The sequence below is a fragment of the Entelurus aequoreus genome, linkage group LG13 (assembly GCF_033978785.1).
Source record: "Entelurus aequoreus isolate RoL-2023_Sb linkage group LG13, RoL_Eaeq_v1.1, whole genome shotgun sequence".
NCBI lineage: Eukaryota > Metazoa > Chordata > Actinopteri > Syngnathiformes > Syngnathidae > Entelurus > Entelurus aequoreus.
In genome coordinates this window covers 56,305,600-56,331,958 of record NC_084743.1, presented here as the reverse complement: position 1 = coordinate 56,331,958, position 26,359 = coordinate 56,305,600, and the positions used below count along the sequence as shown (strand labels likewise).

Sequence of the window (26,359 nt, the reverse complement as noted above, 5' to 3'; positions counted from 1 at the left end):
AATTGTTATACTGTAAACATGTGTGCAAAGTAACCGTGTAAGTATGTTTGAAATAAAACATAAAACCATTACCTCCATCACCAATTACTAGTAATTGCTGTGACATAGGCTAAATATTATGTGCTTCTTCCTACTCCTTTTCGGACATGTTGAATTGTTATACTATAAACATGTGGACAAAGTAACCGTGTAAGTATGTTCGAAGTAAACCATAACACCCATACCTCCATCAACAATTACTAGTAATTGCTGTGACATAGGCTAAATATTATTTGCTTCTTCCTTCTTCTTTTCGGACATGTTGAATTGTGAAACAGTAAACTTGTGTCCAAGGTAACTTTGTATGCATGTTTAAAATTAACTAAAACCATTGTGATCAATTATTTGTAATCACTGTGACATGGACAAAAAAAAAATCTGCTTCGCCCTACTCCTTTTCTGACATGTTGAACTGCAGAATTGTTAACATGTGTTAAAAGTAAACTTGTATGTTTGTACAAAATAAATTAAAACCATTATCAATTATTCATAATTCAAAGACTTGCTATGACATGGACTAAATACGATTTGCGTCTTCCTTCTCCTTTTCGGACATGTGGAATTGTGAAACTCTTCTAATGTGTACTAAGTAATTGTGAAACTGTAAACTTGTGTCCAATGTCACTTTGTATGCATGTTCAAAATGAACTAAAACCATTACCGTCATCAATTATTTGTAATCGATGTAACACGGACCAAAAACGATCTGCTTCTTCCTACTCCTTTTCAGACATGTGTAATCGTGAAACTCTTCTAATGTGTACTAAGTAACTTTATACATGTACAAAATAAACAAATATTCCCATGATCAATTATTAGTAATTGCTGTGACATAGACTAAATAAGATCTGTTTCTTCCTACTCCTTTTCGGACATGTTGAATTGTTATACTGTAAACATGTGTGCAAAGTAACCATGTAAGTATGTCCGAAATAAAAAATAAACCATTACCTCCATAACCAATTACTAGTAATTGCTGTGACATAGGCTAAATATTATTTGCTTCTTTCTACTCCTTTTCGGACATGTTGAATTGTTATACTGTAAACATGTGTACAAAGTAACCGTGAAAGCATGTACAAAATACAACTTAAAACCATTACCTCCATCTGCAAAGTAACCTTATGCATGGTCAAAATAAACAAAAAAATATTTATGTTATCATGTATTAGTAGTTGCTGTGACAGTGACTAAATAAGATCTGCTTCTTCCTACTCCTTTTCGGACCTGTTGAATTATGAAACCGTTAACGTGTACAAAGTAACCTTATTCATGTTCGAAATAAACACAAACCATTCTCATAATCAATTACTAGTAATTGCTGTGACATGGACTAAATAAGATATGTTTCTTTCTACTCCTTTTTGGTCATGTTTTTATGTGAAACTGTAAATGTATGTACAATGTAACCATGTATGCATGTTTGAAATAAACTAAAACCAATTATTAGTTATTGCTATGACACAGACTAAATACGATTTGTGTCTTCCTACTCCTTTTCGGACGTGTTGAATTGTGAAACTTAACATGTGTACAAAGTAACCTTATGCATGGTCAAAATAAACAAAACAATATTTATGTTATCAATTATTAGTAGTTGCTGTGACATTGACTAATTAAGATCTGCTTCTTCCTACTCCTTTTCAGACATGTTGAATTAAGAAACAATTAACATGTACAAAGTAACCTTATGCATGTTGGAAAAAAACACAAACCATTCTCATGATCAATTACTAGTAATTGCTGTGACATGGACTAAATAAGATATGTTTCTTCCTACTCCTTTTTGGGGCATGTTTTATTGTGAAACTGTACAATGTAACCATGTATGTTGGTTTGAAGTAAACTAAAACCAATTATTAGTTATTGCTATGACACAGACTAAATATGATTTGTGTCTTCCTACTCCTTTTCGGACATGTTGAATTGTGAAACTTAACATGTGTACAAAGTAACCTTATGCATGGTCAAAATAAGCAAAAAAATATTTATGTGATCAATTATTATTAGTTGCTGTGACATTGACTAAATAAGATCTGCTTCTTCCTACTCCTTTTTGGTCATGTTTTATTGTGAAACTGTACAATGTAACCATGTATGCATGTTTGAAATAAACTAAAACCAATTATTAGTTATTGCTATGACACAGACTAAATAAGATCTGCTTCTTCCTACTCCTTTTCGGACATGTTGAATTATGAAACCATTAATGTGTACAAAGTAACCTTATGCATGTTGGAAAAAAACACAAACCATTCTCATGATCAATCACTAGTAATTGCTGTGACATGGACTAAATAAGATATGTTTCTTCCTACTCCTTTTTGGGGCATGTTTTATTGTGAAACTGTACAATGTAACCATGTATGTTTGTTTGAAGTAAACTAAAACCAATTATTAGTTATTGCTATGACACATACTAAATACGATTTGTGTCTTCCTACTCCTTTTCGGACATGTTGAATTGTGAAACTTAACATGTGTACAAAGTAACCTTATGCATGGTCAAAATAAACAAAAAATATTTATGTTATCAATTATTAGTAGTTGCTGTGACATTGACTAAATAAGATCTGCTTCTTCCTACTCCTTTTTGGTCATGTTTTATTGTGAAACTGTACAATGTAACCATGTATGCATGTTTGAAATAAACTAAAACCAATTATTAGTTATTGCTATGACACAGACTAAATACGATTTGTGTCTTCCTACTCCTTTTCGGACGTGTTGAATTGTGAAACTTAACATGTGTACAAAGTAACCTTATGCATGGTCAAAATAAACAAAACAATATTTATGTTATCAATTATTAGTAGTTGCTGTGACATTGACTAATTAAGATCTGCTTCTTCCTACTCCTTTTCAGACATGTTGAATTAAGAAACAATTAACATGTACAAAGTAACCTTATGCATGTTGGAAAAAAACACAAACCATTCTCATGATCAATTACTAGTAATTGCTGTGACATGGACTAAATAAGATATGTTTCTTCCTACTCCTTTTTGGGGCATGTTTTATTGTGAAACTGTACAATGTAACCATGTATGTTGGTTTGAAGTAAACTAAAACCAATTATTAGTTATTGCTATGACACAGACTAAATATGATTTGTGTCTTCCTACTCCTTTTCGGACATGTTGAATTGTGAAACTTAACATGTGTACAAAGTAACCTTATGCATGGTCAAAATAAGCAAAAAAATATTTATGTGATCAATTATTAGTAGTTGCTGTGACATTGACTAAATAAGATCTGCTTCTTCCTACTCCTTTTTGGTCATGTTTTATTGTGAAACTGTACAATGTAACCATGTATGCATGTTTGAAATAAACTAAAACCAATTATTAGTTATTGCTATGACACAGACTAAATAAGATCTGCTTCTTCCTACTCCTTTTCGGACATGTTGAATTATGAAACCATTAATGTGTACAAAGTAACCTTATGCATGTTGGAAAAAAACACAAACCATTCTCATGATCAATCACTAGTAATTGCTGTGACATGGACTAAATAAGATATGTTTCTTCCTACTCCTTTTTGGGGCATGTTTTATTGTGAAACTGTACAATGTAACCATGTATGTTTGTCTGAAGTAAACTAAAACCAATTATTAGTTATTGCTATGACACAGACTAAATACGATTTGTGTCTTCCTACTCCTTTTCGGACGTGTTGAATTGTGAAACTTAACATGTGTACAAAGTAACCTTATGCATGGTCAAAATAAACAAAACAATATTTATGTTATCAATTATTAGTAGTTGCTGTGACATTGACTAAATAAGATCTGCTTCTTCCTACTCCTTTTTGGTCATGTTTTATTGTGAAACTGTACAATGTAACCATGTATGCATGTTTGAAATAAACTAAAACCAATTATTAGTTATTGCTATGACACAGACTAAATAAGATCTGCTTCTTCCTACTCCTTTTCGGACATGTTGAATTATGAAACCATTAATGTGTACAAAGTAACCTTATGCATGTTGGAAAAAAACACAAACCATTCTCATGATCAATTACTAGTAATTGCTGTGACATGGACTAAATAAGATATGTTTCTTCCTACTCCTTTTTGGGGCATGTTTTATTGTGAAACTGTACAATGTAACCATGTATGTATGTTTGAAGTAAACTAAAACCAATTATTAGTTATTGCTATGACACAGACTAAATACGATTTGTGTCTTCCTACTCCTTTTCGGACATGTTGAATTGTGAAACTTAACATGTGTACAAAGTAACCTTATGCATGGTCAAAATTAACAAAAAATATTTATGTTATCAATTATTAGTAGTTGCTGTGACATTGACTAAATAAGATCTGCTTCTTCCTACTCCTTTTTGGTCATGTTTTATTGTGAAACTGTACAATGTAACCATGTATGCATGTTTGAAATAAACTAAAACCAATTATTAGTTATTGCTATGACACAGACTAAATACGATCTGCTTCTTCCTACTCCTTTTCGGACATGTTGAATTATGAAACCATTAATGTGTACAAAGTAACCTTATGCATGTTGGAAAAAAACACAAACCATTCTCATGATCAATTACTAGTAATTGCTGTGACATGGACTAAATAAGATATGTTTCTTCCTACTCCTTTTTGGGGCATGTTTTATTGTGAAACTGTACAATGTAACCATGTATGTTTGTCTGAAGTAAACTAAAACCAATTATTAGTTATTGCTATGACACAGACTAAATACGATTTGTGTCTTCCTACTCCTTTTCGGACGTGTTGAATTGTGAAACTTAACATGTGTACAAAGTAACCTTATGCATGGTCAAAATAAACAAAACAATATTTATGTTATCAATTATTAGTAGTTGCTGTGACATTGACTAAATAAGATCTGCTTCTTCCTACTCCTTTTTGGTCATGTTTTATTGTGAAACTGTACAATGTAACCATGTATGCATGTTTGAAATAAACTAAAACCAATTATTAGTTATTGCTATGACACAGACTAAATAAGATCTGCTTCTTCCTACTCCTTTTCGGACATGTTGAATTATGAAACCATTAATGTGTACAAAGTAACCTTATGCATGTTGGAAAAAAACACAAACCATTCTCATGATCAATTACTAGTAATTGCTGTGACATGGACTAAATAAGATATGTTTCTTCCTACTCCTTTTTGGGGCATGTTTTATTGTGAAACTGTACAATGTAACCATGTATGTTGGTTTGAAGTAAACTAAAACCAATTATTAGTTATTGCTATGACACAGACTAAATATGATTTGTGTCTTCCTACTCCTTTTCGGACATGTTGAATTGTGAAACTTAACATGTGTACAAAGTAACCTTATGCATGGTCAAAATAAGCAAAAAAATATTTATGTGATCAATTATTAGTAGTTGCTGTGACATTGACTAAATAAGATCTGCTTCTTCCTACTCCTTTTCGGACATGTTGAATTGTGAAACTTAACATGTGTACAAAGTTTCCTTATGCATGGTCAAAATAAACAAACAACATTTATGTTATCAATTATTAGTAGTTGCTGTGACATTGACTAAATAAGATCTGCTTCTTCCTACTCCTTTTTGGTCATGTTTTATTGTGAAACTGTACAATGTAACCATGTATGCATGTTTGAAATAAACTAAAACCAATTATTAGTTATCGCTATGACGATTTGTGTCTTCCTACTCCTTTTCGGACATGTTGAAGTGTGAAACTGTAAACATGTACAAACTAACTTTGTATGCATGTTCAAAATACTCTAAAACCATCCATCCATCCATCCATTTTTCTACCGCTTGTCCCTTTTGGGGTGGCGGGGGGGTGCTGGAGCCTTTCTCAGCTGCATTCGTATAACATATTTTTCTTCCTACTCCCTTTCGGACATGTTGTTAAACTGTTAACATGCGTGCAATGTAACTTTGTGTGCATTTTCGAAAAAGACTAAAAGCAATTATTAGCATACGCCTCGGACTAAATAAGATATGCTTCTTCCTTCTCCTTTTCAGACACGTTGAGTTGTATAACTGTAATACCTCATCAAAAAGTAAAACATAACCCGTCACCAAAAACTTTGTTCACTTCCTGTGTTTAAGTGTCACATTTTATGACAACATAACGTGTAAGGTGTGTAGCAATAGATCATTTATGCAGTGATGACGGGAAATTGTCGAAAAAAAAATGATTACAGTCACAACCTCAACAACAATCATATGTATAATAATCACGATTAAAGTCCTGGTTTTTGTGCACACCTCTATTGCACACCAAAAACAGATGAATGTGGATTTAAACAGACGCTCCCTCGCTCCTCTCCAAGAGCGCATGCAACAAGCATTTGATCCCTCCTTAATACTTGATGTTTAGATCAGGCGCTCAAATCCCTACATTTCCACCAAACTAAAGCACCCGTTTTAAAAGACTTTTCCCTCCGCAGGGCCAAAGCACTTCTGATTGTGCAGGTTTTATCCCTAATGCACTCCCTCTCTCTCTTTCTCTCTCTCTCTCTCTATCTCTATCGCTCAACATCTATTCTTTTCACATCTACAGCACTCACAACTGTTGCACGTACACACAACGTTTGTATGTTTGTAATAGAAACTAAGGCAGACGGTTGGTAATCCTCCCGATTAACGACAAGCATGGTGACCAGGCAGCACTGTGTGTGTGTGTGTGTGTGTGTTCTGGCAATGCTTACTTAATGGGGACATCGCTCTGTTTACACCAGGGGTCACCAACGCGGTGCCCGCGGGCACCAGGTAGCCCGTAAGGACCAGATGAGTAGCCCGCCGGCCTGTTCTAAAAATAGCTCAAATAGCAGCACTTACCTGTGAGCTGCCTCTATTTTTTAAATTTGATTTATTTACTACCAAGCTGGTCTCGCTTTGCCCGACATTTTTAATTCTAAGAGAGACAAAACTCAAATAGAATTTGAAAATCCAAGAAAATATTTTAAAGACTTGGTCTTCACTTGTTTAAATAAATTCATACATTTTTTTACTTTGCTTCTTATAACTTTCAGGAAGACAATTTTACAGGAAAAAATACAACCTTAAAAATGATTTTAGGATTTTTAAACACATATACCTTTTTACCTTTTAAATTCCTTCCTCTTCTTTCCTGACAATTTAAATCAATGTTCAAGTATTTTTTATTTTTTTATTGTAAAGAATAATAAAAACATTTTAATTAAATTCTTCATTTTAGCTTCTGTTTTTTCGACGAAGAATATTTGTGAAATATTTCTTCAAACTTATTATGATTAAAATTCAAAAAAAATTATTCTGGCAAATCTAGAAAATCTGTAGAATCAAATTTAAATCTTATTTCAAAGTCTTTTGAATTTCTTTTAAAATGTTTGTTCTGGAAAATCTAGAAGAAATAATGATTTGTCTTTGTTAGAAATATAGCTTGGTCCAATTTGTTATATATTCTAACAAAGTGTAGATTGGATTTAAAACATGTCATCAAAATTCTAAAATTAATCTTAATCAGGAAAAATTACTAATGATGTTCCATAAATTATTTTTTTAAGTTTTTCTCTTCTTTTTTTCGGTTGAATTTTGAATTTTAAAGAGTCGAAATTGAAGATAAACTATGTTTCAAAATTTAATTGTCATTTTTTTCGTGTTTTCTCCTCTTTTAAACCGTTCAATTAAGTGTAAATATCATTAATTATTAATAATAACGTAGAGTTAAAGGTAAATTGAGCAAATTGGCTATTTCTGGCAATTTATTTAAGTGTGTATCAAACTGGTAGGCCTTTGCATAATCAGTACCCACGAAGTAGCTCTTGGTTTCAAAAAGGTTGGTGACCCCTGGTTTACACAGTCACCTTTAGGGGACCTCTGACGGTATGGGGACAAAAAAAATAGGTCCCCTAAAGGGAAACCTTTTTAAATGATAGTCAAATCCATTCTGAAGATGCCAAAGGGATTTTTAAGCTTTGGCCCATAAAACATGTTTACTGGTTAGTTTGAGTGTGAGACATTTGCACAGCAGCCCCCTCATCACCCCTCATTTTATTTCTGTGGTTTAAGGTAAGATAAGATAATCCTTTATTGATCCCACAACAGGGACATTTGGGTTACCGTATTTTCCGCACTATAAGGCGCACATAAAAACCTCCAATTTTCTCAAAAGCTGACAGTGCGCCTTATAATCCAGTGCACCTTATATATGGACCAATATTGAGCCACAACATGTCTCGCAACCCCAGCCTCTACTGTAGCGTCTATTCTATGCGCCTTATAATCCGGTGCGCCTTATAGTGCGGAAAATACGGTACTTTGTTTACGTGTTTCAAGTATTGGTAAAAAAGAAAATACATTTTCTTGAAAAGTGAAACATTTGTTATCCTGGCATTAAAAATACTGTGATTCTGTATGGTGTCCATCCTTAGTTAAAACTAATATATTTTTCCAAAAACAAAATCTGGTTTAGTGTTCCTTAGGATGACATTTTCATACAGCATGATTATAAATAGGGATGTCCGATAATGGCTTTTTTGCCGATATCCCGATATTGTCAAACTCTTAATTACCGATACCGATATAATCCGATACCGATATATACAGTCGTGGAATTAACACATTATTATTCCTAATTTGGACAACCAGGTATGGTAAAGATAAGGTCCTTTAAAAAAAAAAAAAAAAAAAAAAAAAAAAAAAAAGATAAATTTATTAAAAACATTTTCTTGAACAAAAAAGGAAGTAAAACAATATAAAAACAGTTACATAGAAACTAGTAATTAATGAAAATGAGTAAAATTACCTATTAAAGGTTAGTACTATTAGTGGACCAGCAGCACGCACAATCATGTGTGCTTACGGACTGTATCCCTTGCAGACTGTATTGATATATGTGACCTGTGCTGGCAAAATGAGTCACAATGAGGAAATTTAAAAAACTGAGTTATTGTTATTTACACATTCTCCATCTAAAGACCTTCAAAATGATACATGGTTTGTTGGAATCGGACAGAAAATGACCGAGTTACATCCGATTGAAGTCCACCAAGTTTGAGGGTCCGTTTTGAGAAAAAACAGCTTAAAATTTACTGTTCCAGAACAGAATGTTCCAAAAACAAAACTCCATAGCAACCATACCTTAAAAGTCCTTGTAGCAACACCAAAATTGGTACAATTAAAGTCAAATCCCATGTCTAAAGGAAAAATATATATTCAACTTTATTGAAAACGGTTATGTACAAAAATGTCAACACTGTTATGTCACAGTTTTTTTGTTCACTGGTCAGTTTGTCAGCTGGTCAGCTGTCCGTAATATTCCTGACCAGCAGCACTAAGAAGATTCGCCGACTGCAGTGAATTTAGCGCACTTGCAACCGCCTGTGTACCCTCTCCACCTTCTAAATCCATTACGGAATGTAAAACAGTCTAACTTATCCACAAAAATAATAATTAAATGTTCGAAAATCACCTTTTTTCACCAAATATTCCGCTCAAATTACTGTGTGTTGTTTTTCATCAGGGCGCTGCCATGATACCACAATGCACCGCGCGGGGTGATTCAACCAATGAGGGTACGCCTCACAGCGACCGCTTAGCAACAAGCCGGATTTGTTTACGTCGGGACAGGTTTAAAAACTCAAATTATATTGGTTCAGAATGGCGTCATCGGGAACTCCATGCTCATTTTTAGAAAGTAGGTAAACTTGGCGTCACAATGATACCAAATATGGCTAGGGGGATTCCCCCTTATTGCCGCGAGTGAGCGTTGAAAACACTTGATTTTCTCAAGGAATTTTAACACAAAGGACTAATTTCTGAAGACATACCTCGTACAAAACCTTCAAATAAAGGTGATTTAAGATGTTTTCTTGCTATTTCGATGATTGGGATCACTAGATTGTGGCTTTATGGACTCATTTTTGTGAAAATCTCAATTTCAACCAAGATACATTTTTTTCACTTATTTGCCTGTAGGTCAAAATTAGCCTGTGCGTATTCCGACTCATTTTGCCAGCACGGGTCACATATATTGATATATAATGTAGGAACCAGAATATTAATAACAGAAAGAAACAACCCTTTTGTATGAATGAGTGTGAATGAGTGTAAATGGGGGAGGGAGGTTTTTTGGGTTGGTGCACTAATTGTAAGTGTATCTTGTGTCTTTTATGTTGATTTAATAAAAAAAAAAAAAAAAAACCAAAAAACCTGATACCGATAAAAAAAAACCCAGATACGGATAATTTCCGATACTACATTTGAAAGCATTTATCGGCCGATAATATCCGCAGGCCGATATTATCGGACATCTCTAATTATAAAACATTATTACCTTAAAGTATGATTCACATTCAGAATTTTCCATCCTTCTATATATGGTAGTTGGAGTTGCAGACAACTTCAAATAGCAGTTTTCAGTAATGTCACAGAAGATGCAGGATTTGCTTTAACATTTAAATGGTGAAACTTCCTATAAGAGGACAGCTGTAGTGCTGTATTCTGAGGATCATGTCATATTTAATTTGAACTTTTTTATTTTTTTTTAAATGGTCCTCAGTAGTCACGTACAAATTTGTGTGAATTATGCAAAATTATTTAAATGTGGTCCCCATCAACCATATTAACTCTTTTCCCCCCAGGGTCCCCAGTAAGAATGATCAGCACATTACTTCATCAATCCAGAGATTTAAAGACGTGTATGAGCTAACTGGGCAGTGGACATTTTACACCATTTTTTTTATGCCTCCACAACCTGTAGAAAGGGTGGTCCCCACAAGTGATAATCAAAAACTTGGTCCCCATTCCAAATGATAACCAGTATGTGTGTGTGTGTGTGTGTGTGTTGACTTTGTAAAGCACACATAATAACCACGTTACTCCAGTGGGTTCCATATATCTGATTGATACAGTGAATAAGTGGTTCAAAAAAATCTTTGACCATGCCGTTTTACTGTTGCTTTGTCGAGGTTTGTACTCTATGCAGATACAGCTCCAGCGATAACATCAGGTTTTATTATTATCAATAACTGTCAAATAAAAATGAGCTGCATAATAGGAAATCAAATAGTGTTCGTCCTTCGCTACGTGGTAGGTTCCTGCGGACGTTATCTCCTTCTGTTGTGGACTATTTTTTTCATACGGCGTTGATGTGGAAATGGTTGCCTCTGCATTTTGTTGGTGTGGCACCGAATGGAGATGTTGACATGCGGAGTAAGCACTCTTCATTCTCTAGCGGATGACTTTTCAAATGATGCTACGTATTAGCAGTAATGCTACTTTGTGTAGCAACGCTTTTGCCCCACATTCGACAAATTACGGTTGTCTGTTCGACATCTTCCCGCTTGAAGCAAAACCACCGCCAGACGATGGACCCCCTGCTGTTTTTCTTTGGAATTAATTCTTCCTTCATTTGTTACCAGATTCGCACCTTCTTTCTCTCGTATTACCACTCGCACCACAGCTAACGTTACCCGTGCCGCTACCTCTCTGCTCGGCGAGGGTGTTTACGTATGTGACGTATGTAAGAAGGTGCGCTTGTTTAAGTCTCTGTGAGAAGGAGAGACAAACAAAGAGTGAGAAGAGCCTGTAGTGTAATCCCCGCAGCTAAAAGCAACTGCGTGAGAACGTATATCACGATATAGTCATTTTCTAGGGACAAACCCGCGATATATCGCCCAGCCCTAACTTCATTGAAAACCTAAACGCTCATAAAAAAAAGGAAGTACCGTATTTTTCAGACTATAAGTCGCAGTTTTTTTCATAGTTTGGCCGTGGGTGCGACGTAAATTATTAACACCTTACCGTAAAATATCAAATATTATTATTTCTCTCATTCGCGTGAGCGACGAAGCAAATGGCAGCCATCGTCACACACACGTCAGCAATCGTCACTCACACGCCAACCAATAAGAATTCGGCGGGGGCGGGTCATGGCAGAAGTGCATTGTGGGTTTTGGAATGCTAACTGCTATATGCTATACGCTACTGCCGGAGCTATTAAAATGGATCACATCAACGTTGGCGGTAACTTATAAAAACTGAGAAGGACTGAACTAAAATGGCATCGAAAAGGAAATCATATGCTGCAGATTACAAGCTGGACGTAGTGAAATATGCACCAGAAAACGGCGATCGAGCAGCTGAAAGAATGGACGCTAGCGGGGCATACCAGGAGCGACACCGAGGAGGAAAATTTCATGTTATTTAGCGAATAGGAGTGACCGATTGTTGGGTAAACGTATAGCATGTTCTATATGTTATAGTTATTTGAATGACTCTTACCATAATATGTTACGTTAACATACCAGGCACGTTCTCAGTTGGTTATTTAGGTGTCATATAAAGTAAACTTATTCAGCCTGTTGTTCACTATTCTTTATTTATTTTAAATTGCCTTTCAAATGTCTATTCTTGTTGTTGGGTTTTATCAAATACATTTCCCCCAAAATTGCGACTTATACTCCAGTGCGACGTATATATGTTTTTTTTCTTCTTTATTGTGCATTTTCGGCCGGTGCAACTTATACTCCGGAGCGACTTATAGTCCGAAAAATACGTTACTTTCTTCCTCAGAGATGAAAGCAATGCAAAAATGCTTGCCTTAGAGCAGGGGTGGGCAATTAATTTTTACCGGGGGCCGCATGAGCAACCCGAGCACTGCTGGAGGGCCACATCGACAATATTTCAATTAAATTTTGCTCAATATTATTTTTGATATATACCGTAAGATAAATAATAATAATAATTAATAATAATAGTAATACTTCAACATAGTGTATGTAACAGCATTCCATGACTAATATAAATAAATTAACATTAATAATAAATGACAGTAAAATAAGCACACGTATGACTGAGGAGTCATAGTGTAACTTTGTGTGATGTTTGAGTTGTCCGACTTTTTGTGTGGCCATAAACGCACCAGTGGTTTAGTGCTATGCGTGTTGGTGACAGATGACAAGTTGGTTTTGGCCTGGTTTGTACGGCAGAAAATGACTAGTTTTTCGAGATAGAAGTGTTTTACTTATGTTTTTGGTGTGGTTATGGCCGAATATAAACAGTTTTGCTCAATAAAGTGATCGATATAATTCCTGGCCTCGAAGCATCTCGATAGACGTTACAATAATTGAACGGCGTTCAATTGAACGGTGTTGACGAACACCGTTAGGGCCGCTTGTTGTCACTGTCACTCAAAGTTGCATTGCAAAATTACATAGAATAAATATGTTTATTTTGTTTAGAATTCAGATGGGATTTGATTTGGTGCGCGGCATATATTTGCTGCGCGCAGCAGACGCTTGAGCAGTGCGCAATTGCGCAGGCACGCACCTTAGAGGGAACGTTGCTTTGCAGTCCATGTCTTGTTGGAAACACGTCATTCCTCATCAACTTTTCTCTTTTTAGCGTCTCGGGTGTAAACCGTGCATCACTTGTCGCTGCATGTGCACCTTCACTCGCAGGTTACACACTGACACACGCCCATAAATAATAATTTTCAAAATAAAAGCAGCACAGTTGTATTGCGCGCACGACATAGATGTTTTTTCAACTTTATTTTGTAATTAATGATTGCAGCTGTTCACATTCACTCACAATCACGCACACGCATACGTCCACACGGAAGTAATACAAATAACGATTTTCAAAACAAAAGCAGCACCGTTGTATTGCACACTCGACATAGATACTTTTTAAAATTTATTTTGTAATATATAATTGGCCTCACGCGGGCCGGACAGGGACGCACAAAGGGCCGGATGTGGCCCGCGGGCCGCAGAATGCCCAGGTCTGCCTTAGAGTGCTGACCAAGTCCCAAATCACTGTCAGGAAACAAAAGCTTTTCCACTGGACCGAATGTGCACACACACACACTCACTCACACACACTACACGCACACCCACGTTCAGTCACCAGCTTCACTTGTCAATTTGGATGTGACAGGCTGGTGTGAGATTGAATTTACTTGTGATTGTCAAGGTGTTTCACTCGGCCGCTCGCTTATTAAGCCGTGTTCCTCTGCAGCGAGAGGATGTATGGTGTCCAGTCACTTTTACTCAGGTTCAGACACGCACACTCAAGCTCGTTAGATCAATCGGGTGGGATCTGTGTGGTACAATGGTTTAAATTAAAAAGCGCTACACCGGGGCCATTCTTCACCCTTGCACTTTTACCCACGCTGGAAAGCAACTGTTGGGGAAAATGAGCACAAATTGTCGAAGGAACAGCTTCTCCTCCTCCCCGACTTGCTCGCGTCTCAGCGGGGAGTCGCAAGTGTTTCTATAAATACATTCCGATGCGGCGTATTGATTGCGGTTGCTTGTTTTGGCAAGTGTGTACTGACCTCGACGCTTAGCATGTCACAATTTGTCAGTAGATTGATCGTTTGGTTATGTCAACACAGGCCGGCGGTATTTTGTGACCTTTACTTCAGTTGCAAATCTGCATTAAATGGGGGCGGTAGGCAGTGTCCCACCATATTTATATTTAATACTAGTGTTGTCCCCATACCAATATTTTGGTACCGGTACCAAAATTATTTGGATACTTTCCGCTACTTTTCAATACTTTTCTAAATAAAGGGGACCACAAAAAAATTACATTATTGGCTTTATTTTAACAAAAAATCTTAGGGGTACATTAAACATATGTTTCTTATTGCAAGTTTGTCCTTAAATAAAATAGTGAACATACTAGACAACTTGTCTTTTATTAGTAAGTAAGCAAACAAAGGCTCCTAAATTAGTCTGCTGACATATGCAGTAACATATTGTGTCATTTATCATTCTATTATTTTGTCAAAATTATTAAGGACAATTGGTAGAAAATTATTAATCTACAAACCCCGTTTCCATATGAGTTGGGAAATTGTGTTAGATGTAAATATAAACGGAATACAATGATTTGCAAATCATTTGCAACCCATATTCAGTTGAATATGCTACAAAGACAACATATTTGATGTTCAAACTGATAAACATTTTTTTTTTGCAAATAATCATTAGCTTTAGAATTTGATGCCAGCAACACGTGACAAAGAAGTTGGGAAAGGTGGCAATAAATACTGATAAAGTTGAGGAATGCTCATCAAACACTTATTTGGAACATCCCACAGGTGAACAGGCAAATTGGGAACAGGTGGGTGCCATGATTGGGTATAAAAGTAGATTCCATGAAATGCTCAGTCATTCACAAACAAGGATGGGGCGAGGGTCACCACTTTGTCAACAAATACGTGAGCAAATTGTTGAACAGTTTAAGAAAAACCTTTCTCAACCAGCTATTGGAAGGAATTTAGGGATTTCACCATCTCCGGTCCGTAATGTCATTAAAGGGTTCAGAGAATCTGGAGAATTTACTGCACGTAAGCAGCTAAGCCCGTGACCTTCGATCCCTCTGTACTGCATCAACAAGCGACATCAGTGTGTAAAGGATATCACCACATGGGCTCAGGAACACTTCAGAAACCAACTGTCAGTAACTACAGTTGGTCGCTACATCTGTAAGTGCAAGTTAAAACTCTCTTATGCAAGGCGAAAACCGTTTATCAACAACACCCAGGAACGTCGCCGGCTTCGCTGGGCCTGAGCTCATCTAAGATGGACTGATACAAAGTGGAAAAGTGTTCTGTGGTCTGACGAGTCCACATTTCAAATTGTTTTTGGAAACTGTGGACGTCGTGTCCTCCGGACCAAAGAGGAAAAGAACCATCCGGATTGTTATAGGCGCAAAGTTGAAAAGCCAGCATCTGTGATGGTATGGGGGTGTATTAGTGCCCAAGCCATGGGTAACTTACACATCTGTGAAGGCGCCATTAATGCTGAAAGGTACATACAGGTTTTGGAGCAACATATGTTGCCATCCAAGCAACGTTACCATGGACGCCCCTGCTTATTTCAGCAAGACAATGCCAAGCCACGTGTTACATCAACAAGGCTTCATAGTAAAATAATGCGGGTACTAGACTGGCCTGCCTGTAGTCCAGACCTGTCTCCCATTGAAAATGTGTGGCGCATTATGAAGCCTAAAATACCACAACGGAGACCCCCGGACTGTTGGACAACTTAAGCTGTACATCAAGCAAGAATAGGAAAGAATTCCACCTGAGAAGCTTAAAAAATGTGTCTCCTCAGTTCCCAAACGTTTACTGAGTATTGTTAAAAGGAAAGGCCATGTAACACAGTGGTGAACATGCCCTTTCCCAACTACTTTGGCACGTGTTGCAGCCATGAAATTCTAAGTTAATTATTATTAAAAAAAAAAAAAAAGTTTATGAGTTTGAACATCAAATATCTTGTCTTTGTAGTGCATTCAATTGAATATGGGTTGAAAAGGATTTGCAAATCATGGTATTCCGTTTATATTTACATCTAACACAATTTCCCAACTCATATGGAAACGGGGTTTGTACTTGTTCATTTACTTTTAATATCTGCTTACTTTCTCTTTTTAACATGTTCTATCTACACTTCTGTTAAAATGTAATAATAATTTATTCTTCTGTTGTTTGGATACTTTACATTAGCACGGTGGCACATGGGTTAGTGCATGTGCCTCACAATACGAAGGTCCTGAGTAGTCCTGGGGTCAATCCCGGGCTCGGGATCTTTCTGTGTGGAGTTTGCATGTCCTCCTCGTGACTGTGTGGGTTCCCTCCGGGTACTCCGGCTTCCTCCCACCGCCTGGGGATAGGTTGATTGGCAACACTAAAATTGGCCCTAGTGTGTGAATGTGAGTGTGAATGTTGTCTGTTGTCTATTTAAATACTTTTTTTGAAAATGTATTTATCAAATTCTGTCCGATTTGGCCCTTCACAAATAACAACATACATGCTCCTATCTGATATATTATATATTATTATTTAAATTGTATTTTCTCTTTATCTCCTATGGTGCGCCTGACCCGTCTGGTGCTCTGCCGGTAAGTGGCAAATTATCTCTGCCTCACTTATTAAAAAAAATACATAATATGAATTATGATTTTATAGGTTGATTGGCAACACTAAATTGGCCCTAGTGTGTGAATGTGAGTTGGCCCTGCGATGAGGTGGCGACTTGTCCAGGGTGTACCCCGCCTTCCGTCCGATTGTAGCTGAGATAGGCTCCAGCGCCCCCCGCGACCCCCAAGGGAATAAGCGGTAGGAAATGGATGGATGGATGGATATATATATATATATATATATATATATATATATATATATATATATATATATATATATATATATATATATATATATATATATATATATATATATATATATATCTGTGTTGGCCCTGCCTTCCGCCTGAGTGCAGCTGAGATAGGCTCCAGCACCCCCCGCCACCCCGAAAGGGACAAATGGTTGAAAATGGATGGATGGATGTGTATCAAACTATCGAGTTTAGTTGTGTCCTATTGCTGTCTCGCTGTTGATTCTCTGCATGGAGTGAGAAGAAAAATGTAAAATGAGTGCTGCAGAGAGTGAAGAAATTGTGGATAAAACGAAAAGTCACCTCAACAGTATGGCTGTTTTTTGGAGTTTTTCAACCGTAGTCCTTCGCCGCGCTCATCTTTTCGTTTCAACCCTCTTCCTTTTGTACGGAAACAACAGGTAGAAACCAAAGTGCTATATAAATACATGTAAACATGTATACATAAAATTAATAACAAAATATAACAAATGTGCTACTCTAGGTTAATAATTTGGTCCAATAATATTTTAACAATAATTACTGCGCCACATAAAATAATTTTCATAATAACAGACCAAATTAAATGTTACACAGCTGAAACTTCCTGCAAAAAAAATTTCTTCACAGGTTTCTCTATGTTTACATTTTCACACTTTGCACTATTTTGTTACACTTAAGCATTTCTTACACATTTCTTATTTTTGCACTTTTATTTAAAGAGGTTACTGGTAAGTGTTAATTGTCATTTTAGAATTGTGTTGACATTGATTGTTTTCCATGCTTGTGTTGGCATTTCCTTTCCTTTTTGCCTGGATAGCTGAGGGGATTATACTCAGAGAATTGTTACATTTAAAATAACAAGGTTAACATTTGATATATTTTTCTCCTGGTGTATATTTTTCATAGTTAAAAAAAAAAATCAATAATTATCGATAATGACCAATATACATTTTTTAAATATCGTGATACATTTTATAGCCATATCGCCCAGCTTTAAAATATAGTTTGTTAGAAGTGGCTTGGCACTGTGGCTAGACGACAGGTTGGTTGCAGCTTGCTCTCAAATTTGAGCCGGTGTTCTGGCAAGATATTGATTGATTGATTGAAACTTTTATTAGTAGATTGCACAGTACAGTACATATTCCGTACAATTGACCACTAAATGGTAACACCCGAATAAGTTTTTCAACTTCTTTAAGTCGGGGTCCACTTAAATCGATTCATGGTACAGATGTATACTATCATCATAATACAGTCATCACACAAGATAATCATCAGTGTATATACATTTAATTATTTACATTATTTACAATCCGGGGTGTGGGATGTGGAGGGGGTTTAGGTTTGGTTGATATCAGCACTTCAGTCACCAACAATTGCATCATCAGAGAAATGGACATTGAAACAGTGTAGATCTGACTTGGTAGGATATGTACAGCAAGTAGTGGACATAGAGAGAGAGATCAGAAAGCATAAGAACAAATATCTACATTTGATTATTTACAATCCGGGGAGGTGGGATGTGGTGGGGGGAGGGTGTTAGTTTAGGGTTGAAGTTGACTGGAGGTGTTCTTTTAGTGCGGTTTTGAAGGAGGATAGAGATGCCCTTTCTTTTACACCTGTTGGGAGTGCATTCCATATTGATGTGGCATAGAAGGAGAATGAGTTAAGACCTTTGTTAGATCGGAATCTGGGTTTAACGTGGTTAGTGGAGCTCCCCCTGGTGTTGTGGTTATGGCGGTCATTTACGTTATGGAAGTAGTTTGACATGTACTTCGGTATCGGGGAGGTGTAGCGGATTTTATAGACTAGGCTCAGTGCAAGTTGTTTTACTCTGTCCTCCACCCTGAGCCAGCCCACTTTGGAGAAGTGGGTAGGAGTGAGGTGTGATCTGGGGTGGAGGTCTAGAAGTAATCTGACTAGCTTGTTCTGGATGTTTGGAGTCTAGATTTGAGGGTTTTGGAGGTGCATGTGTAATCGAAAAAGGGTTTAATGAGAGTTCCCGCTAGAATCTTCATGGTGCTTTTGTTGACCAGAGAGGAGATTCTGTAGAGAAATCTCGTTCGTTGGTTGACCTTTTTGATTACCTTGGTTCTACATGCACCTTCCTGGATGCATGTGTGTAACAGGGAATATGGAAATGTCATTGTGTCTCCCTGAGCGTGCATTACTTTTGAAGGAATCTTTCATTTAAATCAGTTAAAAAGGCAAATATCGGCCCTTGATCCGATCCCATGATCTCTACCTAATGTTAACGTATTGTAAGTATCTTACAAAGAGGAATGTGTGCCAAGCACTTGGGACATTTTGAAGAATTATGTCCGGACTGGACACTGGCTGAGAGTTGGTGGGCGGCCGAGGGTAAAGTCGGCTTTCTTGGTTGCTTTGTTGGGTCTGCTCCTTTCTCTGGCCATGCTCCCCCCACCCAGCAGACAATGGCGTGGAACACTGCAGAGGCCCCCTATATGTTTTTTTGTTTTTTTGTTGTTGTTTTACGTTTGTGGCTGTGTAGAAGTGGCTGGTTGCATCCGCTCTGCTCTTTTAATGTCTTCAATGTCCTTTGTGTTTTTTGATGTTTCCCTCTTACAGACATGTTTATGTGTGCTATGGCTATGAGTTTTTTTTCCCTTTGACCCAGGCTTAGACTGAATTTTTTTTCCTCACCCCCCCTCCCAGCGTTTACCTGTTTCTCACCTTTGTTGTAAGGGACACTGGAAGTTGTCAGACCCGTCAGCGATCCTGTTCTGTCTCCCTGTAATGTTTGTCTGCTCCTGAATGGGATTGTGTTGAAAATCTTAATTTCCCCTCGGGGATTATTAAAGTATTTCTGATTCTTGATTCTGTTGTCATAAATTGACCATTCTCTCGCTATGGATTAACATTAAAGTTCTTTTATAGTGGTATTTTGGAAGTTCTGATTGACGTCATGTTCCATCAGCCCCTAGTTTGCCTTTCTAAAAGCCTGGAGAAAAACTTTTAATTTCACTGAGAAATTATTATATTCGACCGCCTGATTGTAGCTGAGATAGACTCCAGCGCCCCCCGCGACCCCGAAGGGAATAAGCGGTAGAAAATGGATGGATGGATGGATTTCATAAGACTAATGAATAGTTTTGTTTGTGTGATTCATAACATTGCCTTTGGTGGTGAAAGGAGAAATTTAAAAAAAGCTAATCAGATAGTACATTTTTTGTTGTGTAGCCTGTCAAAGTCATTGGCGCTCCACCAGTTTTTTGTCATGGAAAAACACTGCTTGAAATATTTTTCTTCCAATGCATTATTATGTTAACATTGTGTATCTGTATGGATTAAATATTTTATATCACAGACTTAACCAAGTTTATTTCAACATCACCTTATGTTCTGCCAGCCTTAGTTTTAGCACATGTCACATTCTTCTTGAGCCAATGAACCACTTTAATATTTGTTGTCTTCTTACTAATTAGAAATGGGCAGTTTTAGCCAGAGGCCACGAACAAATTAGTTGTGTTGTTGTGTCGTTTCAAGGAAGGTTTCCAGATATTTCAAAAACAAAAACAGAGGCAGCTCTATTCTTACAAACTGATTGGTTCAGCCGCTGTCACAATGAACCCCACCTGGCGGCTCACCCGGAACAACCCCCAAAGGGTGTGTCCGAAGTAAGCATGTAGCTTTAATCAATTCTACACAAAATACACAGCGACGGTGACTCTGAACTTGTCAACTACCATTCTAAATCCCGTAGAACATTTCAAATTCATATTCCCAGAAATGTTCCGATTATCCAGCGGCTCTTACGGCACTGTCCGTCTGTTTATACAATAGAGACAACTCCCGGGTGTTTGGCATTCAGGGAGTGCATACTGGCGTCACGCTGAGGTTGCTCTTTCGTTGTGAACTTTGTAACCTTTTAAAGTTTGAAGTGCACGTCTTGCTTGGTCATTCTGTTGATTGGGTGCTCATTGTAAAATTTCGGACTGTCCGGCATGCCTTTACAGATCACATTGTTGATGTTCATTTTGCACTGTGGCACTCAATTGTGCCAAATGAGGTCATTTCTAAGTATTTGTATCACTGGGTGACTATAGCTAAGCATCCAACACACAGAGAAGGAGGAGACTAGGAGGCATGTTAACCGCTAAAATAGCTTGAATGTGAAGTGGTGAAACAACAAAATATATAAGTGCTTTGTGCACTTCAAAGGAAGTCTTACTGAAACTGCGTCACAGCAGAGAGTAACCAGCTAAGAAAAGGAAATAAGCAAGTACCGTATTTTCCGGACCGTAAGGCGGACTGTCGATGAATGGTCTATTTTTGATATTTTTTCATATATAAGACGCACCGGATTAAAGGGCGCATTGAAGGAGTCATATTATTATTTATTTAAAACACTTCCTTATGGTCTACATAACATGTAATGGTGGTTCTTTGGTCAAAATGTTGCATAGATTATGTTATACAGATCACCTTCAAGCCGCTTTCTGACAGTTGCGTCCGGATGCGCCGTTTTGTGGGCGGTCTTATTTACGTGGCTCACCTTCGGCAGCGTCTTCTCCCCGTCATCTTTGTTGTAGCGGTGTAGCGTCTGTTCGACCGTAACTCTCTAATAACTATCGTTCCTTGGGTGAATAATGTAAAAAACTACACCGGTATGTTTTAGCGCTTTCATGGCGAGTGTACTGACAGATATAAGTAAGAACTAGGGATGTCCGATAATATCGGCCGATAAATGCTTCAAAATGTAATATCGGAAATTATCGGTATCGATTTTAAAAAAGTAAAATGTATGACTTTTAAAACGCCGCTGTACGGAGTGGTACACGGACGTAGGGAGAAGTACAGAGCTCCAATAAACCTTAAAGGCACTGCCTTTGCGTGCCGGCCCAATTACATAATATCTACAGTTTTTCACACACACAAGTGAATGCAAACCATACTTGGTCAACAGCCATACAGGTCACACTGAGGGTGCCCGTATAAACAACTTTAACACTGTTACAAATATGCGCCACACTGTGAACCCACACCAAACAAGAATGACAAACACATTTCGGGAGAACATCCGCACCTTAACACAACATAAACACAACAGAACAAATACCCAGAACCCCTTGCAGCACTAACTCTTCCGGGACGCTACAATATACACCCCCGCTACCCCCCTACCAAAACTCCCACCTCAACCTCCTCATGCTCTCTCAGGGAGAGCATGTCCCAAATTCCAAGCTGCTGTTTTGAGGCATGTTAAAAAAAATAATGCACTTTATGATTTCAATAATAAATATGGCAGTGCCATGTTGGCATTTTTTTCCATAACTTGAGTTGATTTATTTTGGAAAACCTTGTTACATTGTTTAATGCATCCAGCGGGGCATCACAACAAAATTAGGCATAATAATGTGTTAATTCTATGACTGTATAAATCAGTATCGGTTAATATCGGAATCGGTAATTAAGAGTTGGACAATATCGGAATATCGGATATCGGCAAAAAAGCCTAGTAAGAACTTTACATTACTTTATATTAGAAATGGCAACAGTGGAGGATGGATGTCCCATAACAAAAAGATAGAGAAAAAGAAGAAGCTTATCTACTACGGCGTCGACGAGGACGCACACAATTTTTCAGGACTTATGCAGATCCTGACTCCTTTAATGCGCCTTATAATCCGGTGCGCCTAATATATGAAAAAAGATCAATAATAAACCATTAATCGGCAGTGTGCCTTATAATCCGGTGCGCTCTATGGTCCGGAAAATACGATATATATATATATATATATATATATATATATATATATATATATATATATATATATATATATATATATATATATATATATATATCGATATATGGCCTAAAATCTATATCGCAATTCCCAAGATGCACACACATTCCGATATCCTCCCACGTTCCGCGGCTGCAGGTGAGTATGGTTGGCACGTTTTTTCCAACCCCTCCAACTTAGAAGGTGGCTCTCCCTCCATAAATCCTGCTTAAGCAGAATACATGCGTTAAATAAATCCTCTCAGTGTCCGTTTTATCTGATAAGCAGCATTTTATTTTCACTGCTCTTTCTGCCGGCTGCTAAAAAGGAGCAGCTGGAACACGAGTGTCGGACAGATGGAACTTTCCACCTCGATTATTTTTCCCCCCCTAAAAATAGTCTCTCAAAAAATTAAAAGACCGCCGGGACCGTTCGCAAAGTGCATGTTCGTGTGTGTGCACGCGTGTGTTTTGAGCGACAGAGGCGTGGAGAACTTCAGACGACGCGGTCCTCAGATGACGGCGGCAGCCGCCATCCTGGGAGTGTGGATGAATAAATGATAGCAGATATTTGGAGGAGAGAGAACGCCACAGCCGCCCAGTCCCACGGCCTCTTAAGCACACATGAAACCAGGCCCCAAAGGCTGCTCGGCAGTTGGCCAAGCATCTGGGGCAAACATCTGACGTGGTCAGCGAGGTTTGGGCATTTGAGGTTTTCAGACTGTTGGACCTCTTGTTCAAAGTTTCGTTGTGAGCATTCAGCACTTTTTAAATGATTTCCTTAGGGGGGGCGATACATTTATATGTATATATATATATATATATATATATATATATATATATATATATATATATATATATATATATATATATATATACACTACAGTTCAAAAGTTTGGGGTCACATTGAAATGTCCTTATTTTTGAAGGAAAAGCACCGTACTTTTCAATGAAGATAACTTTAAACTAGTCTTAACTTTAAAGAAATACACTCTATACATTGCTAATGTGGTAAATGACTATTCTAGCTGCAAATGTCTGGTTTTTGGTGCAATATCTACATAGGTGTATAGAGGCCCATTTCCAGAAACTATCACTCCAGTGTTCTAATGGTACAATGTGTTTGCTCTCTGGCTCAGAAGGCTAATTGATGATTAGAAAACCCGTGTGCAATCATGTTCACACATCTGAAAACAGTTTAGCTCGTTACAGAAGCTACAAAACTGACCTTCCTTTGAGCAGATTGAGTTTCTGAAGCATCACATTTGTGGGGTCAATTAAATGCTCAAAATGGCCAGAAAAAGAGAACTTTCATCTGAAACTCGACAGTCTATTCTTGTTCTTAGAAATTAAGGCTATTCCACAAAATTGTTTGGGTGACCCCAAACTTTTGAACGGTAGTGTATATATATGAATATATATGAATCATATTCGGTACTATACTACCTCCAAAATGTACCGGTCCCCCACGGCCATACTTGCCAACCCTCTTGATTTTCCCGGGAGACTCCCGAATTTCAGTGCCCCTCCCGAAAATCTCCCGGGGCAACCATTCTCCCGAATTTCTCCCGATTCGCCACCCGGACAAATTGGGGGCGTGCCTTAAAGGCACTGCCTTTAGCGTCCTCTCTCACCTGAAAAGGAGACTATTATATATGTCTCCGTTATCCATAGGTTTATCTATAACCCATAAAGTAGGCAGGCACGGAGCTATTTCTCAGCGTGTGTTTATTCCAGCCGGCACGTTAATACACTGACACACAACATCCGGATTCCCATCATGCATTGCTTCAAAACTACGGCCAGTAGTAATGTCCAAAAACATAACAGAGACGAAGCAGAAGAACGAAGAAGAGACATGGCGACGACGAGTAAGAAGAAGAAGTACGCTTGCAAGTTCCAAAATGATTGGAAAAAATAATTTCAGTTCATCCAGGACAGCTCGAAGGGGAAGGGGTATGCTGCCTGCACATTTTGTAGATCAGACTTCTCCATTGAACACGGTGGCCGAACAGATATACTCATTCATGAACGGATTATGTATATATATATATATATATATATATATATATATATATATATATATATATATATATATATATATATATATATATATATATATATATATCAGTGACGTGCGGTAAGGTTCATGGTTGGTGAGGCACTGACTTCTTCACAGTCAGATTTACAAACATATGAACCCTAAAGAGTATCTTATTCACCATTTGATTGGCAGCAGTTAACGGGTTATGTTTAAAAGCTCATACCAGCATTCTTCCCTGCTTGGCACTCAGCATCAAGGGTTCGAATTGGGGGTTAGATCACCAAAAAATATTCCTGGGCGCGGCACCGCTGCTGCCCACTGCTCCCCTTACCTCCCAGGGGGTGATCAAGGGGATGGGTCAAATGCAGAGGACACATTTCATTACACCTAGTGTGTGTGTGACAATCATTGGTACTTTAACTTAACTTTAACTTTACACATACAAACTGTAGCACACAAAAAAGCACATTTAATTAAAAAAACGTTATTATGGTCTTACCTTTACTTATAAATGAAGTCCATGCGCCGCTGTTGTGCTGGATTAATGCACCCCCGCCGTAGAATGCACCCCATGACGGGAGTGTTATATCAACTAAAGCCCACACTTAAACTTTTCACGTGCAAGATTGAATCTATTTAAAAACCTTATTTAATAAGAAGCCAAAAAGTGCAAAAACAATAATGTTCATGTTGGAGGAGTTGTGAATGAATAAAATATGAAATCCGTGCTGCAGTCTGCAGGTGTACCTAATGTTGTGGCCCAGCAGTCATTCACAACTCCTCCAACACGAACATTATTGTTTTTGCACTTTTTGGCTTCTTATTAAATAACTTTTTTAAATAGATTAAAGGCCTACTGAAACCCACTACTACCAACCACGCAGTCTGATAGTTTATATATCAATGATGAAATCTTAACATTGCAACACATGCCAATACGGCCGGGTTAACTTATAAAGTGCAATTTTAAAATTCCCGCCACACTTCCGGTTGAAAAACTCCTTTGGATATGATTTATGCGCGTGACGTCACAAAAGCAACGGAAGTGGTTGGACCCCATCGGACCCGATAGAAAAGCCTCTTGTTTTCTTCGACAAAATTCCACAGTATTCTGGACATCTGTGTTGGTGAATCTTTTGCAATTTGTTTAATGAACAATGGAGACTGCAAAGAAGAACGTTGTAGGTGGGATCGATCGGTGTCTTAGCAGCTAAGTACAATACTGTAATATCTGTGATATTTGCATTAGTGTACTGTGTCTTTAAGGGTTTGGGGAACGCGCATGCGCGAGTGAGTTGGCGGAGAACTTGTGTGTGTGTGAGCGTGAGTTTTGGCTAACAGCAGCTCGTGTATGTGTGTGCGTTACTTTTTCAACTACAACCAGTTACCGCTTGTTAATAAAG

At 37.6% G+C, this 26,359-nt stretch overlaps 1 protein-coding gene across 2 annotated transcripts in view; it reads left to right on the top strand.

The window, feature by feature from the left end:
- Nucleotides 1-26,359, top strand: part of LOC133663526 (immunoglobulin superfamily member 11-like) — a 321,885-nt gene that overhangs the window by 1,384 nt on the left and 294,142 nt on the right. The gene's annotated exons all lie outside the window — the stretch shown is intronic.